The sequence below is a fragment of the Pleuronectes platessa genome, chromosome 12, assembly GCF_947347685.1.
Source record: "Pleuronectes platessa chromosome 12, fPlePla1.1, whole genome shotgun sequence".
Lineage (NCBI taxonomy): Eukaryota > Metazoa > Chordata > Actinopteri > Pleuronectiformes > Pleuronectidae > Pleuronectes > Pleuronectes platessa.
In genome coordinates, this window is record NC_070637.1 from 21949077 (window position 1) to 21966387 (window position 17311).

A 17311-nucleotide genomic window follows, 5' to 3' on the forward strand; every position below is an offset into this window, starting at 1 on the left:
ATGCTGTGTATATTAATATGAGAGGTGATGCATGCAGCCTGCACAAACTGTACAAACTCTAATGCTCACTTCTTCTTATTGTTATAATATAATTTCAGTACGACAATATTAACACGTTAAATGACAGATTATTCATTCATCTTTGAGCTGTAGATAGTGTTTCATATCTTATTGATTAAAAACATTAATACATTAATACACTATATGATGATATTTTTCATTTTGCTCTATTTATGCTTTAGGTGGTGTTTATAGTTCCACAGGATGCAGAGATACTTTACCTTGAAAGTTTCTGATCAATATAAACCTAAATTGTCTCATGAGCTCTATTGTTGTCCATTGTTCCAGCTCGTTGTCTCTTTGTGGACAAACTGTACTTCTACCTTCGGTGGCACGAGGTCCCCAGTGTCTCTTCCTCTGCTGCCTCACTTCTCCATGTGAGAGCCGACAAAGACGTGAACGGACTTTCTCTAGTTCTCTTTGTGTGAAACCTTGGATTTTTGATGATGTCACTTATATAAATATAAATACATAAATCAGTTTTTCAGTTGTGGCTGCTGGGTAACATAAAGTTTTGAAGAACCACGTTTTTTCTGTGACTATTTCCTCCTTGTTTCATTGTCTGACAACAGAAACAGAAACGATTGAGAAACTACGGTGGCCCTGAAGCTCAGAGCGGAACAACCTCGTCAATTTGGCAACACACACAACACGACCAGATACACAAACACGCTAAATAGACACATGAGTTGTCAGATTGATGTTTTCTTAATGTGCTTGTGTTCAACTCTCCACTTCACACACTGCTCTGCTGGGAACTCGGCTGTGTTCAAACTGCTGTGCAGAGAGAAGCAGATAAACTCGATGCAAATAATCCTCAGTGACGTTCGGTGTTTTGCTGCGTTGCCACACAACGTGTCCTGAGTTCTGTCCCACATGTCGTCCTGAGTTCTGTCCCACACGTCGTCCTGAGTTCTGTCCCACGTGTCGTCCTGAGTTCTGTCCCACATGTCGTCCTGAGTTCTGTCCCACATGTCGTCCTGAGTTCTGTCCCACATGTCTTCCTGAGTTCTGTCCCACACGTCGTCCTGAGTTCTGTCCCACGTGTCGTCCTGAGTTCTGTCCCACGTGTCGTCCTGAGTTCTGTCCCACGTGTCGTCCTGAGTTCTGTCCCACGTGTCGTCCTGAGTTCTGTCCCACATGTCGTCCTGAGTTCTGTCCCACATGTCGTCCCGAGTTCTGTCCCACATGTCGTCCTGAGTTCTGTCCCACATGTCTTCCTGAGTTCTGTCCCACACGTCGTCCTGAGTTCTGTCCCACATGTCTTCCTGCCGTCCACTTGGGTCTCGACCCGCTCTCTTTCAACGCAGCGTCTCCAGCTGCTGTTTGTCCTCAGGGACTCTGAGGACCAGGCAGACGGCAGCGTGAGACACAACTGGTCCATTCGCTGCGGCAGAGCAAATAACATGAGGCTTAATTCAGTCGGAGCTGCCATCTTGATTTATCTCTGCGTTCACTTTGAATTGCCGAGGCCGCTGCCAGCTGGCTGGAGGAGGACCGACCCGAGCGCTGACTAACATCGGCAGCTTGAGGAGGGTTTATTTCGGTTCCACTTTAGTACCATATTTCTTTTTAACCATCTTTGATTTATTAAAGACAGGCTGTGAGAGGGCAGACTGGATAATTGGTCTTTTGTGGATGATGCAGGACTAAACCACAAAGCCACCACTGTTCTCCTGTTTACATTTCAAATGAGGGCTGGGTGGAGAAGAGTCTGTGGCCTTTGAGAAAAAAAGAATTACTCAGAGTTTAGTCAGAGCTGCTTTGGGGTCAAGCATCAGATCGTTATAGAAGTCAACATGTTTCTAAATCTACTTTAAATCTACAGATTCTGACCTTTTATGGACAAGAGGTTGAGCTGTAACAGTGAATTGGTCTCGAAGCTTCAGTGTCAGATCTCACAGGGACAGTGAGTGAAAGGTTTTTATTAAGAAATGTCTGAGCACAGATTAACAGTCACTGAGGCTTTGTTATCTTTTCAAACCGGGAAGCTTCATGCATGGAAAAGGCTTGAGGCCGGTCGGGGCACCGGGTCACCATCATGTCTGTTTGTCAGGAAGTGAGTCTGTCACAGTGCAGGGCCGACAGTTAGAGTGCCCATTTTGAAAAGTCACGCAACTACAAATCACAAAACGGCAAACAAATAAATATGACGACAAATGAAACTACAAGACGACATTTTACAAAGCACAAGAACAAATCACAAAACATCCAAAACTCATTGTGTTTTCTTGATTTTTTCATAGTGTATCCTCATTTGTTGTTGTGTGTTATTTTTTGGCGTTGTGTTTTCTGCCACCCTGGTTAGGACAATGACACAAAGCCACATAACGTGACAACTGAGACACTGATAACAGATAAATGACATCCTCATCACATGGAAAAACACAAAGTACTTCTTTTAAAGTAACACAAAAAGGTTGTGTAGTTTCCCTAAGTTCGGTCATTTGTCATCACCTTGTTTGTTTTGCACAACACTGCACTAGTTATACGACTAAAGCCCCCCCCCCCCCCCCCCCCCCCCCCCCATGACGAGCTGTAACAGACCTGAATCCCCTTGTTGTCATTACACACTGTATATGCTACACACATACAGTACATCACTACACTCGTGTGTATAGAACACAGTTTTAGCTCCTGATGTTGTTTCCCTCTACTTTGCCTGAATCGATGTTTTCTGACAATTACACTGTTCGGTTTCTGATGCACAGCAAACTTTTAGATTTCAGAGTCCATCTGTAGTTGTGTTCTCTCACTGTATGTTGTGTAGTTGTGTAGCTGTGAAGCGTTATCCGACACTGTTGACACGTCTTTCACCGCGGCAGCGTCAGGACACAGGGCGACGGTCAACAGCTGAGAGGCTCTTTGACTCTGGGGGGGGGGGGGGGGGGGGTGGGGGGGGGTTAATGCGGAGCTCTTCTCTGAAACGCACATATTCATCCGTTTGTTGTCAGGTTTTTGTGTTTGTTCTCAGTTACATTGTGGTTCACCACTGTAGGAAAGTACAGTAAATTGAAATGTTTGGGCTGCCGAGTGAGAACTGAGCCGCGCCTCTTACCTCATGAGCCCTGTGATATGAGAACCACAGGAAAGTCATCAGTGCGTCTGCATGATGAGTGGGTCTTATTCACAAACTGTGTGAAAACAGCAGATCACATGAATTATCCAACAATTCAAACAAGAGAGAAACGTACCAGCACCTGAGAGAAGCTCTCAATTTTTAGCTTTCAAAAGTAAATTCAAATGTTTCCTCAGAAATAAGATAAAACATCTTCAGCCCATCATCAGGGTCAATTTGTCAGTAATCACATCTTTAAAATTAGATTTTCTTTATTGCGAGTGAAATAAAATCATCCAGCGTCAAATGTAAATTAACTTCAAACTGTATTTTTGTCTTGCGTTGTTTTACTAGCTCTTATCTTCTTGCAGAAATGGAAGATAACTTGTTGAATATGTTTTTTTCAAACGTAGATATTGACAGAAATTACAGGGGTTTTTTTTACACCCATGTGTGTGTCGCGTGTGAATATATGTGAGTGTGTGTTTGTGTTTGTGCGTCTGTGTCCTCTCCCACTTGTGGTTGTCTTGTCCCAGGCCGTGGGAGGTTTGCAGTCTTTCACATAAGGACGGCACGTTGTCTGAACGACACCGACACACACACACACACACGCACACACACACACACATACACAAACACACACACTTTTTGCGATGTACAAACTGATAAACAGACACACACACGCGATTGGGAGAAGAAAAAAAAGGTGCTAACTTTTAAAGGACATGTTTTTACTTCACCTCCTTCTTGACCAGAAAAAAACAAACAATACTTTAAGAGCGTTTGTGAATTTAACTAAAATATTTTAAATCTGCAGTCGACAGGTTTATTTTTGTTGCTCTTATTCTTGTTGATAACTTTTCCAGTGTTTGTTTGTTGGTGGTAAACTGGTAACGACTGGGAACGCGAGGCCGAGCCGAGTGAATACCAGCAGGTGATATCGAGGCTGGTCGAGTCCTCTCCACTAATCCGTCACATGATAGAACGGCTCGTAACCTCAGGCCTCACTGTGTCTAGATCCTTCCCCACTTTGCATATAGGAAGAGAGTGGGAGGTGTGGGAGTTTGATTCTGAACGCCTCAGTGCGCTCATAAGAACCAGTGCTTTGGTCGTGTTTCCTTTTTAATACCTTTTAATAAAAATAATATGATTGAGTTCTGGATTGTTTCTTTTAGACTCTGAGCTGTCAAACTATGAAACTGGGTGAGAAAGTGTTGAATAGTTTATAGATGTGGAGTCCGATCTGAATGGAAATCTGTCTGAATGAGACGGGGGGGGGGGGGGGGGGGGGGTGTATGTTGTTGTTGTTGTTGATGGATCTGGGTTCAAAGCTACATTGACTGGAGAACTACACAATCAACCAAATGAACGCACACACTGATCAGTGCATCGTTCAGCGGATGGACAGACACAGAAAAGATATTCATAAGTAAAAATGACAGATTTTCAGAGGCACTGCGCCGATGAACAGATGAATATTTATTTTTGTCGTTTATATTCAAGCTGCACCAACTCTCACACACTCAGTGATATGGACTCATCCAGCCTCGTGCCATCGGCCATTAGACTGCAACTGAAAACTAGATCTCAGGGAAGAAGTTCTGCACATTTTGCACAACTTTGATCCCTGTATATTGCACAGTTTTGAAAGCCTTGAAAGTGTGTATATATACCATTGACTTTACTTCTATGTATATATTCATATTGTTATTCATATCTTTATATATTCCCTGCTACTTTCTCCTGCTGCTTTGTCATCTGTGAAGTTTCTCTATGGAGGATAAATAAAGGTAAATCTTAATGGTGGTAACTTCCATGAGCCATATCTCTCTCTATTAGTCACAATGAACTCAGTCTAAACCACTTGATTAGATAATTAACACCACATGATCCAGATCTCACTGAGTGGTAATTATTGTTGGATCATTTGAAAAAATTATGCCACATGTTTGCATAAGTCTTAAATTATAACAAGCAGCAATATGGTGCATAATGGAGTGGTTGTTATCTTGAGTTCAGTTAGTGTGTGTGTCTGTGTTTGTGTGTCTTTGTGTGAGTGTGTCTGTGTGTGTGTGTGTGTTTGTGTTTCTGTGTGTGAGTGTGTCTGTGTGTGTGTGTGTGTTTGTGTGTGAGTGTGAGGCCTCGTTGAAACCGCTCGTCTCACTTCAACACTTTCAACAGAGGGTGGTGTCGTTTTCACATCTCACTTCAAAATGGAGTCGGCTGCTTTTAGGCCACAGCTCTCCTACGGACTCTCGTTCTTCGTCTGCAGCCTCCCTCACTCCTCCGCTCGGTCGGGGCTGTAATCTGCAACACGCACCACAGTTCAACCAACACGTCTCTCCCTCTTTCTTCTCTCTCTCTCTTATCTTTTTCTCTCTATTCTCTATTCTCTATTCTCTTGTTTCTGCTTCAAAACATTTCAAGTCACAAGAGAATACTTACATGACCTATACATAAAAATCCTCCTTTTTGGAATAGATTTACCCTTTGAATAAATCAATAACTCTATTCTTTTATATTTTATTTTCTGCTTCTCTTATTTTGTTTGCATGTTTTACTACTTTTTAAATGTCAGTGGCAGAAATAATAGAGGCAGGCGAATTTGAGCTCTGAATCTAAAATCCAAACAAAAACAGTTTTGAAGTTGGTTTAACTTATTTAAAAAGCAGAAGTTATTGAGATTACAATTGCTCTTATTTGTGGAGGTTCTTAATTCAACCTCCCTTCTGTGTTCTCTCCTGTTTCTCTTCTGTTTTCTCCCCTTCTTCAACATCAAACTTTCAGCGGCAGTAGAAAGAGGAAAAAGCAGATTTCAGCTCTCCTGCCCACGGCTCTCTCTTCCTCTCAGCTTCCTTTTCACTCTTTGAAACGCTCACTGATCGCATCAAAGCCTCCACGGCTCCTCTGCTGCTCTCTGACTAATTTTGATAGTAGAAAGATGTCGAGTAAAACGTCAGATCTGTCCCCACTTTAGTTCTGAGGTGTTGAGCCGTGCTGGGCTGTGTCATGATTTTTCAGGAGGGACTCGAGACAGTGGGGGGGGGACGGCCTCCAGGGACGGCTGTGTGCGTCCCACAGACTCGAACCCGGTCTCTGTCGTGTGGGGAAAAATTGTCCATCTGGTTTCCAACTTTACTTTGTGTTTGCTGGTTTTGTTGCGAGCTAGAAAATTGTTGTCGGAGGCTGCTGATGTGTCACAGGCCCCTGAATGTTCCTCAGGGTGTGTGTGTATGTGTGTGGTTGTGTGTGTGTGTGTGTGTGTGTGTGTGACAAAGAAAGTCCATGAGTCGATGTCGGCCGTGGAGAGAATGAGTTTGTGTGTGTTTTTTAATAAATAAAAGGAGCAGTAATAGTGAAACTGCCTCAGAGTGAGAATGACTTTGATCGACGATCCTTTAAAGGTGACTCGTGGGCGGACTGGAGCTAAACGGTTATTTTCTTTTTATGCCACGATCTAAATATCTGAAAGTGTGATGCTGCCCTGAAACACTCTTCTTATCTTTATGAACATTTATGGGCAAAATTTAATTCCATTTAGATTCAAAGGGATTTATTTCCTGATGAGTTAAAAATAATTTATCTAAACATAAAAAGAAAACCCCCTTCTATAATATGAGAAATGCCTAATTTTTTTACATTTAATCTACAAATTAATTCCTCATATTGAGACAGAAACAAAAAATCTAACATGAGATGTTTTGTTTCCATTTCTAACTTTAACACACACGAGTTCATCCGGGACATTGAAACTCACAACCTGAGGCCGTGTGTCGTGTTATTCGGTGTCAGGCTTGTTTTCTTCTTATAAATAAATCCATAAGTCAAAGTGAAACCATGATGCTTTGGAGTGATAATATTACCAGAGCATCGGGGGAAATTTGCCTTGTTGAAGTGTTCGGTTCTCTGACAACCCACTCAGTTTCGGCTGGAAAAAAATCTTTTAACCTTTTCTGCAAATGCATGTTAAAAAAAAAAAACAAGAGCAAAAAGAGAGTGAAATGAGGTTAACGTGATATCGTCAGGCTGCGAATATCCTGCTGTTTAATACTAAGAGTAGTAATTCAGTCGTGTATTTAAACCCTCACTTTGACTCATCTCTTTCTGATTTACACCTTTTAACTCGAGCCTTTTCGTGACTTTTTAGAATTTGTTCCGTCTCACATCTCGCTCGTCTCCTTCGATCTCGACTCGGCTTGTGAGTCGAGCAGTTTCTAAATGAGTCGCTGGATATTTCACAGCAGCTTCTCGGAGCTCGACGCAGTTCTTTATCTTTACAGACTGAGATTAATACCGACTCTTACTTTGATTCCTCGTAGTAGATGTTTTGTTGAGGAGAAGTTTCTGATTATTGAATTGACTGCGGTGCTATTAACTGTATTTGCTTCGGCTTATGACCTTAATGCAGTTTGATATTTTAATCAAGTTCAATATCGAGTTTAATAACTATTTAGACCTCTTTTTATTTTGTCTTGATTTTATTACAACAGTTTTTTTTTTAATTACAGTCCAGTAAATTGGTTAAATGATTCCTTCAGTATTTAATTTGAAGTTTAGGGAAATTAATTACAGGCTAACTTACAAGAGCTAATATAGTTTTATAGATTTTGAACTTTAAACCTGACTTGTCCTCACCATATTTCTGATAACTCTCCTTTGGGACTAGAGTGAAAATGTTTGCAGATGTTAGTTTAAGATATTAAATGTCAGTGTGTGTGTGTGTGTGTGTGTGTGTGTGTGTGTGTGTGTGTTTGGTCTCTCTGATCTAGAACGAGACAATAAGTAAATAAAAACATGTTGATGGTTTCAGTCAGGCAGTGTGGAGTCCGTGTGGGTGGCATCACTTTGACTAATCACTAACTGGTTCCGTGTGTAAGAGTGTGTGTGTATTTATACGGCTATACTTGTATCTGTTGGGCTGTGAATGAGCAGTATGTACTACATGTAAATATGTGTGTGTCAGTGTGTGTGTTCTAAATATTATATATATTTGTGTGCATGGGTGGACATTATGACTGCATGTGTGATTAGTGTGTTTGTGGTTTGTTTCTGGTTGCTTTAGGGGCTTTAAGAATTTAACTGTGTGTGTGTGTGTGTGTGTGTGTGTGTGTGAGAGAGAGAGCATTTCAGCTCAGTTCTCATTATGTGTCCGTGAGTCTTTTTGCACATCATGTGTCTTTGTAAACAATGTGTGTGTTAACAGTGGGAGGGCATGTAAGTATATGTAATAGATGTTAATGTTGTTTTTGCTTGTACTAATACCAACACACCAAGCTTGTGTATATGTGTGTGTGTGTGTGTGTGTGTGTGCATGTTTTGTTGTGGTATTATTGATATGAATGTTGTTATCATGCACAGGAACATAGACCTAGATGTGTTATATGTCTGCTTCTGCATTGACCCACATAAAACTGTTATTACATGTTCTTTAGCATGTTCCCCCGTGTTTTTGTTGATTTAAGGACAGTCTAAATTAACCGTAGGTGTGAGTGATGTTTGTGTCTCTATTTTAAAGGGATGTTTGTTTATATATAACTTATTTTACACCCACATCAGACACAGATTCATTAATCCAGGACGTGCACGGCCCCTGCGTGTTGGGTCCTTGTCGGTCACGTGTCTTTCACAGTCACTGGATCTCATCCTCCAGTCGTTTTTTTAAGAGAATCCTTGTAAAACTCAGGTGTCCTCAGGCTTTCTCTGCCGTGTCCCAGTGTGTCCCATTGTGTCCCAGTGTGTCCTTGTGTGTGAAGCTGGGTCACCTGCACTGCATGTCCTGAACCCTGTGTGTGTGTGTGTGTGTTTATTTGAGCGCTCGTGTGGTGAGAGCTTGTTCCCTCTTCTCGCTGCTCATCGTCTGTCCCCGGTGACATTTACACATTCAAATCAGAGATTGTTTATCGTTTGTTTGAAGCACATGACAAGATTTCAGGCTTCTTTTTTTTTTTTTTTTTTTCAAGATAACCACCGAGGTGACTGCAGCACGTAGAGACGCTGTTTCAGTCACCGTCAGCCTCACCCAGTACAGGCTCTGTGGGCGTCTCCTCTCCCAGTTTCAGGAACCTAGAGGGTCAAGCCGGCTGTGTTTTAGCTCCACCACCACGTTGCTGATCTTTTGCTCATATTAGGTTCGGTAAAGAAATAAAAGTTTTTTTAATTAAGAGGGGGGAAATCGAAGTAGCTAAATGAACCTTTTTGTTATTTTGAACTCATGCTGCAGTGGAGCCTGTAGAATCCAAAACCAGGAGGAAGTAACGTTAAATCTTAAATAGACTTTTAGGTCAAATTAGGATGTTATTATTTAGCCTTTTATTTATTTTATTTCCTGCACTGTACACCTTACACTTCTTTAAATTACTTTTTTAGAAACGTAAAGCTTGAACAATCACTTTTACTGACTCCTACAGAAGCCACCACATGTTTTCATTGAACCTGAACGGGGGGGAACAAAGCAAACACAAAGTAGTTTTATTTTTTCTTGTATATGCAAGTCAAAATAAAGGTAGAAGGGGAGGTGGAAGAAAAATCCTGGATCTATCTTGATTTATCTCTGAAAATAGTAGAGACTGAAAGATATTGAATCCTCACTGGTCGTTGTTGCAGGTTCTATAAATCTGTTTCTGTACAGTAATTGAACAAAATACATATTTTTATTCCCAAAGTCCAGATTTCATGTTTTCATAGATATTACAATTCTACATATGCCTGTTTTTTTTCATAGAGACAACATCTTCTCACGGATCCGCTCTAAGAGTTAAGTTTCAAGAGAAGCGGTTTCAGTAGCTTTTGTGTGATCTTTTTCTAAACAGAGACAAACACACAACGATGACAACCTGACATGAAAGAAAGATCAGAACTGCTCCGTCATCACTGAGCTCTGTGAAGGCTTTGTTATCTCATATCTTCACTTTCACACATGCTCATAATGTTGGTTCACATCAGGGATGTTTTTTAGGAGTTTCAAGTGAAAACTGTTTATTTATTTTTACCTGGTTTTTACATGAGGTTTCTGTGATCGGATCCCAAGAGGACGGCTCTAAGTTCAGGTGTGAACGCACTCAGATCGGAAATAGATCCAATCCCACGTGTGTGAATGTGAATGCATCACGGGACACATGTGAATACATCCTACTCAGCTGCCGTCCTCTGACCTGCTGCAGTTTCACCATGAACTGAACTTACTCTCTGAGCCCACACGCTGATTTGTTTGTGGCCCATTTATCGATAAAAACATAATTTGGTCTTAACTAACACAGATGACACACGTGTTGCATGTAGAGCAGGGAAGTGGGATCCGATCACATGAGGTCACGGGGGACATGTTCCCTCTGATGCCGAGGTGTGAAGGTGTTGATGCATCAAACGCTCTCTGATGTCCACCACGCTGCTCCGGCCATTTTCACTTTATCTGGACTCATTTATGGAGTTATGTAAAGTCAGTATTTAAAAGTCAGTTTTACCTGAGCCTTTAATTTCAGCCTTTTGAAATTGAAATTCACATGATACATGATTTTCACACACAACAACACATCGTGTTATCGTGTTTTTCTCATCTTCATTTCAGCTCCTGTTTTCGATATTATTGTCCCATGACAGAATAAGAGCATCTCAGTCGGGGGGGGAGGTCTGGTTACTTGTCAGGTATTCATGTGACTGAAGTGATATTAATTACAGCAGCGTGTTGTTCTGCTTGTCACAGGTTTCACGTGTGCGGGTGGTTTGTTTCAGTCTCGGCTGCGGGAGCGTGGTATCAGATTTATTTTTAATGGGTGTAAGAAAACATGTTAAAGCCTGTTGGGTACAAATGTGCACGTGCATACAAATCTTTTAAATAGCCTTTATTTGTGTTGTTGTAGTCATCACATTTTAAAACCAGGTGACAAAACCCATCAGAGTAACACAAACATTTCTCATCATTGACCTTATAAAAGTGTATCTGACCGAATACAGTGTATTCATGGTATTTCATTGTCAGGCTCTTCAGAACAAATTAACAGTTTTAGCAGAAGATGGCAATTTATCATCTGTCACTTTTATTTTATACATCTTTATACATTTTATAAAACCTTTGAAAGTGTGAATGTTGATCTAAGTAAAGATTCTATAACTTCTCTGTGACGACCATAATCTGGATGATGATTAAATTTGATATTTTCTAAGTCTGATTTTGTCCCTTGATTCGGTTTATTTTTCACTTTTTCTTCTTTTAACCCATCATAAAAATCATATTATAAACTTTTCAGATGATACTTACCCTTTACTTTATTATTCTAAATATAATAAATACCAAGAACATGGACAGGACTTTTCAATAAGTAGGACTCATGAATTTACTTGGCTCAGTTTTGTTGTGGATTAAATTTAAAAACTATTTAAATGTGTCATATAGCAGCTGTGTTGTCTTATAATATATTTAAACATCTCTGGAGAGTCAAAGTCCAGATGAACAGTAACAGCCGAAATTTTTTTTAATAGAATTTTACATTTGAAAATGATTTATTGTGTAAAGACTTGTATCAACATATTCATTGTCCCTCGGAACAATGCGGAGGCTGCGTGTGTTTGAAATGTAAATTGTAGAGCGACGACAGAGGAGCCTCCGACGACAGAGCTTCACCTTAACGACCTGTTTCATCTAATGAGCACCTACAGCGCTCTACAGGTGTGGGTTGACACAAGACCGACATCAGGAAAATACTTTCATATATGTTTTGTTGTTCAATTTGAAGAACTTTATATTTACTCTTTGACCCCATTTCATTTCCTCAGCTCAGTTCTGTTTCTGTGACGGTGCGTTTGCTGCTGTCGGCCGTGAACCTGCCTCTCAGCCTCGGTTACATGTGCACGTTCCACTGAGAATGGAGAAGGTGTTGGATCGTCCCTGTTTCCCCGCTGCCTCAGCACCTCACTGATATTACCTCACTTCCTTTTTCTGAAGCCGCGTTGTTTACAAGCCAACTGGGCTATTTTTACTGGAGCCCCTCGAAAAGGAGGTTTTCTTCTCTGGAGCGACGACTCAGACTCACAGGATGAAGTGTGTGGGAGTGCCACTGATGCTCTGTTAGTTTAACTTACACATATTTGCTCATCACTCCCATCATATCTTTGTAATCAACCCTGGGGGGGGGGGACTAAGCCCTGCTGCTTCCTATCGTCTACATCCTCCAAACTTTCCTGTGTCTTTCGCAACATGTTAAAAAACAGGAGTAACAGGATGTTCTGATCATTTTCCACTTGTACTCCCCTGCATCGTTCAGAACCTCTCTCTCTCTCTCTCTCTCTCTCTCTCTCTCTCTCTCTCTCTCTCTCTCTGTGTTTACCCAGGGGGGTGGCTGTAAAAAGTTGTGTCACTTAAGAGTCTCAAGGCTCAAGTGACATCTTTTTTATTACAGTTTCTCTCATAGATCTCTAGATTAAAAAAAGAATCGTATCTCAGCCACAGAGGTTGTGTTTTCACCCCCGGTCCATTTTGTGTGTTTGTTTATCAAAAAGATGACACAAAGACAACTGAACAAATTTACACAAAACTTTGTCGGAAGGGATGTCGTATGTGTCAGGGAAGAACCAAGGTTAAAATCCTGTTGCAATTGAAAGAGAAGAGACAAAGCCTGATTAACAGTTGATCACCCCTGCTAGATCCTCTTTTCACCTTGTGTCTAATGCACACACACACACACACACACACACACACACACACACACATATGTACAGACTCCAGGTTTAGTCAAAACGCCGCCCACACAAAGGCCGCTTTGCATCTGTCTGCTGTGTGGGACGGTTTTTCAGACATTGTCTCATGTGTCAAACAAATTCTCACACACACACACCGGTGAACTGTGACATAGAGAGATCATGAGACACAAAACAAAACATGTAGAAAGATCAGAGGGTTCATTTAGTTTGACTTGTGTGAGGTTGGGTTTGATCCCAGAGAATAATCCAGTCCTGTGAGTCACCTCGTTTAACCTTAAAGTTCTACCATCCAGATTTAATCCAGATTTATTTCTGTGCATTCTGAAGGATTTTTCTATTTGCTAAATTTTCTGAAATTGAAATTACATCCCACATATTGCAATTACTATAAATTGTGTGCCTCTATATTAGAGATTTGGCTTGTACGCTTGATTTAAATATGAAAGGAGGTGTAGTCATCCGGCGTCTTTCAGTCGTAACCACATGTGAGATGATCGACTTACGACACAGGGGCTTCGGCAGAGAAAGAAAATTTCTCTGGAATTGTTATTTCGGTTTTTCTGTTCGAAAATCTCGGTGTTTCAGCACGGAAACGGATATTTCTCAACAGAGTGTTCTTCCGACCGCCGCACAGGCCTTTGCACCATTCATACCGAGAGTCAGAGTGTGATACAACCGTGTGATTTCATAACACGCATCAGAAAAAGGCTCATCAAAATATCAGAGGGAAATTAGGCAAGAATTTGAACCTGATTGTTTTTCTCAGAAGCTGCAGATCTCCTCACTGCACAGGGTCGAGTCCACATCCTCATTTTAAAGGTTGCAATTCAAATCATGTAGTAACTCTAAGACAAGAAGAACACAGAGGTACATCAAACATTACAATAACAAGTGAGTGAATGTAAGTGTTTAGTATCACGTGCAAACTTATACATGGATCTATGAATTAGGTACAAAAACACTTCTGTACACGGACTTTGTGTGTTGACGCTTCAGTTTGTGTTGACTTCATGAATCAGAGCAGTGGTGCTTTTAAAGTGAAATCCTCTAATCATCAAACTGACTTACACCCATGACACCAAAGCTATTTTTAGACGTGCACGGAACTCTGCACATTTTCCAGAGGGGCTGAATGTGAGAATGCAAACGTCTGAGTCAGATACTCAATCCTATGTGACAGCACAATGAGAAAACGTCCAGAGAAAATACAAATATGTCAGGATGATTAATTAGGAGACGTACACCTAGAAGAAGAAGACGACAACTTGACAGAGACAATGAGATACCTTTGACTTTTCTGTGTAACAAAGCACTTGTCTCTGTTATGGGACTAATGCAGGATTATCTGATTCTATCTTGGATCTGGGAGCTTTTGGGGATAAGAGCCGGCTCCGGTGTCAATGTGCTGTAAACAAAACGACTGCACCTTTCTGCAGCTAAATGTCAAGTCCTGTCTCCTGCTGCTCCACCCTGACGCTTATTATAATAATAATAAGAAGAATAAAGTCCGGAGACAGTTTTCTGGAGTTCCTGAAAACAGCACAGATAAATACAGGGAAGGATATTCAAATAATCCTTAAGATAGAAAAACTATAAGCACTGAGAGTCCCGACTTCACAAATTCAATTTCTAGCCTTTTTTGGGGAATTATCCTTTGCCTTTATTTTCTATTGTTGTTATTTGTCATGAGGACAAAGATTAAGACTTGTGTTTCTTTCTTCTGCAGGTCTGACGAGCAGGTTTCCAACACGTCGAGGGGAAAACCACCGAGAACATCTGGTAGGTGTTTGCACATTGTTAACTACTGGACGCCTCTGGTTTATGTTTATCTCACATAATCCCAGACCTCTCCAGGGTGGTCCCTCAGGCGAGATAATGAGAGACAATGAGAGATGGATTTACAGGTGGATATTTGGAATGAAAGCTTTTTAAACACTGCAAACCTAGGAAGCCGCTGAGCTATTTGCCTTTTTTATTCTCTGTATATTTTCAGCTCTAAATCTGATTTCCCCGTAATTCCACTAATGTCGTTTCTCCAACAGCAGCTTGATGAAGTTGTCTTTCTCTGGTTTTGTCTGTTTTATATTTTTTAAATATGGAACCTCAGGGTAAATAATTCACCTGCCCTGTCAAGGTCTTAAATCTATAAAAAACATTTGTGTGAAATCTGCCTTGACACCAGTTAGTGTCTAATAAATATAATGTAGTGATAATTGCTCCCTCGGTGTCAGTGTCCATCTCCATTGCAGTAATATTTAATCTTAAAGAGAGGATCTACAAAAATCTTAGGTACCTGTGGTCAGGATGCAAAAAAAACAAATAATAATAATTACATTAATCAGATGTTTAGACTTTTTGACCATTACATTCATTACACATGCTACATGTAGCACGCTAGCACCTGAGAGCTGTTTCAAGATGCAGGAGAAGATGTTTTCCAACACAGCAAAATACGAATAAACAGTAAATAATAAACAAAAAATTGCAGACTACAAGCTTCTCCCTGACAACAAATCCGTCACATCCTCCTCTCTCTTGAGTTTTAGTTTCTGTCTCACGTGTTGGTCGACTGACTGAGTTGGGCCGCAGCAGATCAATCAGCTAAAGTGCAACTCGTCCATTCATCGTTCAGAGATCGATTCTGACGGCGTCTCGGCCTCGTGAGGAAACAGAGCGTGGAAGCAGCTGAGGAAGACTTTAGAGACATTCACATGACGCAGCTCTGCACTCACATGTGACATCTGGACGCCATGTTTGTAGTTTGACAGGAAGTTAGATAGATAGATATACTTTATTCATCCCCGAAGGGAAATTAATTCGTCATAGCAGCTGGTACATTTGAATACAATAAAAAACAATAGAATAAAATAAAATAAAAATATTGAGGTAGAAAGAATAAAAACAGAAACACAAGATAAATAGGTAGATAAGGTGCAGTGGCAAGATGATGGTAATAGTACTGATGATATGATGGTAATGTTATTGTTAGACAGTATTTAAAAATAGTACAGTATATATAGTATATAAATATAACATAATATATATTTATATATGATAGTAATTATACCAATATAATAGCAGTATATAGTAATAATAATAATGGCAGCAACAGTATATATAATAATAGTAAATATAATAATAAGAATAATAACATGTACACATGTATAAATATGTGTATATAGACTTATATATACAAATAATATACAAACAGTATGATATAATATGATATGATATATAGTAGAGGTATAAATATAAGTATTTGACTATACAATAGATAATATAATATACTATGAGTGTGAGAATATGTAGACAGAGTGTGCAAAAGACAATATTATTGTATAAAATGATATATAATATCAATATGGTTTATATTAACACATATCACATATGATGTGAAGTAAGTGTTCCAGTATATGGAGCGGAGTGTTGTACAAGTTCACACCTTCATCAGGATTATTTAAGTGTAGGAAATGGTTTGATAACTGGGGATCATGTTGTGCTTGGAACAAAGGCAGTGGACAGAGTTTACAGGAGAGATCAGTCAGTTCTGTTATTTTAATGACACATGTAATCGACAGACCTTCTTCCGCGTTGTGCACGAGTCCGTGTGAATCTGCACGTTCACTGACTGGAAGCTGAACGTCTGAATGTGCAACGCGGCCGCTTCACGTCATGTTCCTTCAGTTCTGCAGCCGGAGACTCGAGCCAAGTAGAACCCACGTAAACAAAACATCCCAAGAACAAAAGCAGCAGATGTTCCTTTTCCCTTCAGAAAGACCTGGAGCAGAAGAAGCTTTATTCCTGGACTTGTTTTGAAAACTGTGTGTGTGGGACCACATCCAATTTGTGGTAAATGTCTCACCTCCCACTCGTTCTGGTCTCAGGCGTCTTATCTCCACATCCATCCAGTCAGCAGCGCAGCTCCTAGTTCCTGTGAAGTGAAAACGATTAATCATTCACTCCGACTCCGGAGGGATTCGTGTTTTTTTTCCACTCTAGCTGCAGTCATTTCGAGGGGAGGTAAAAGTAGACGTCACTAAAAAAACTCAAATCCTGTTAATGATGTTAAACCTTTTACATTTTTGTTTTTAAGCGAAACAACAAAAAACTCAGAAAAGAGTATGACAATGTTAGAATTATTAAAATAGCTAAAAATATACGAGTCGTGATGAAATGAAACAAACGACACAGACGTTGTTCATGAGCAGTTTATAGCTTAGCTTTGTTTATTATCTTTATTGTTGTACAATTAATAAATAATAAAGCAATGTCCTATTTAGCAGATATTGATTAGAAGAAACAAGCAACAGTAGTGTATTGGTTTTGTCATCACTGTTGTTATATCATGTGTCGTGTCATCAGCACATTAATAATATTCACGTTGGTTTAATAAAGTTATTTTGATTGACGTCGGCATATTTAAAGAAATAAAAGATAAGCATTCGCTCCAGTTTATTAGGTACACCTAACAGTGCACTTTAATACGTTAAGTTTATATTG

The 17311-nt window shown here is 40.2% G+C and overlaps 1 long non-coding RNA gene across 2 annotated transcripts in view; it reads left to right on the top strand.

The window, feature by feature from the left end:
- Positions 1 to 17311, top strand: part of LOC128453892 (uncharacterized) — a 43499-nt gene that overhangs the window by 20059 nt on the left and 6129 nt on the right. For both annotated transcript variants that reach the window (XR_008341559.1, XR_008341558.1), the window contains exon 3: positions 14538 to 14590. This is a non-coding gene — a long non-coding RNA (uncharacterized LOC128453892). The remainder of the gene's footprint in view (positions 1 to 14537; positions 14591 to 17311) is intronic.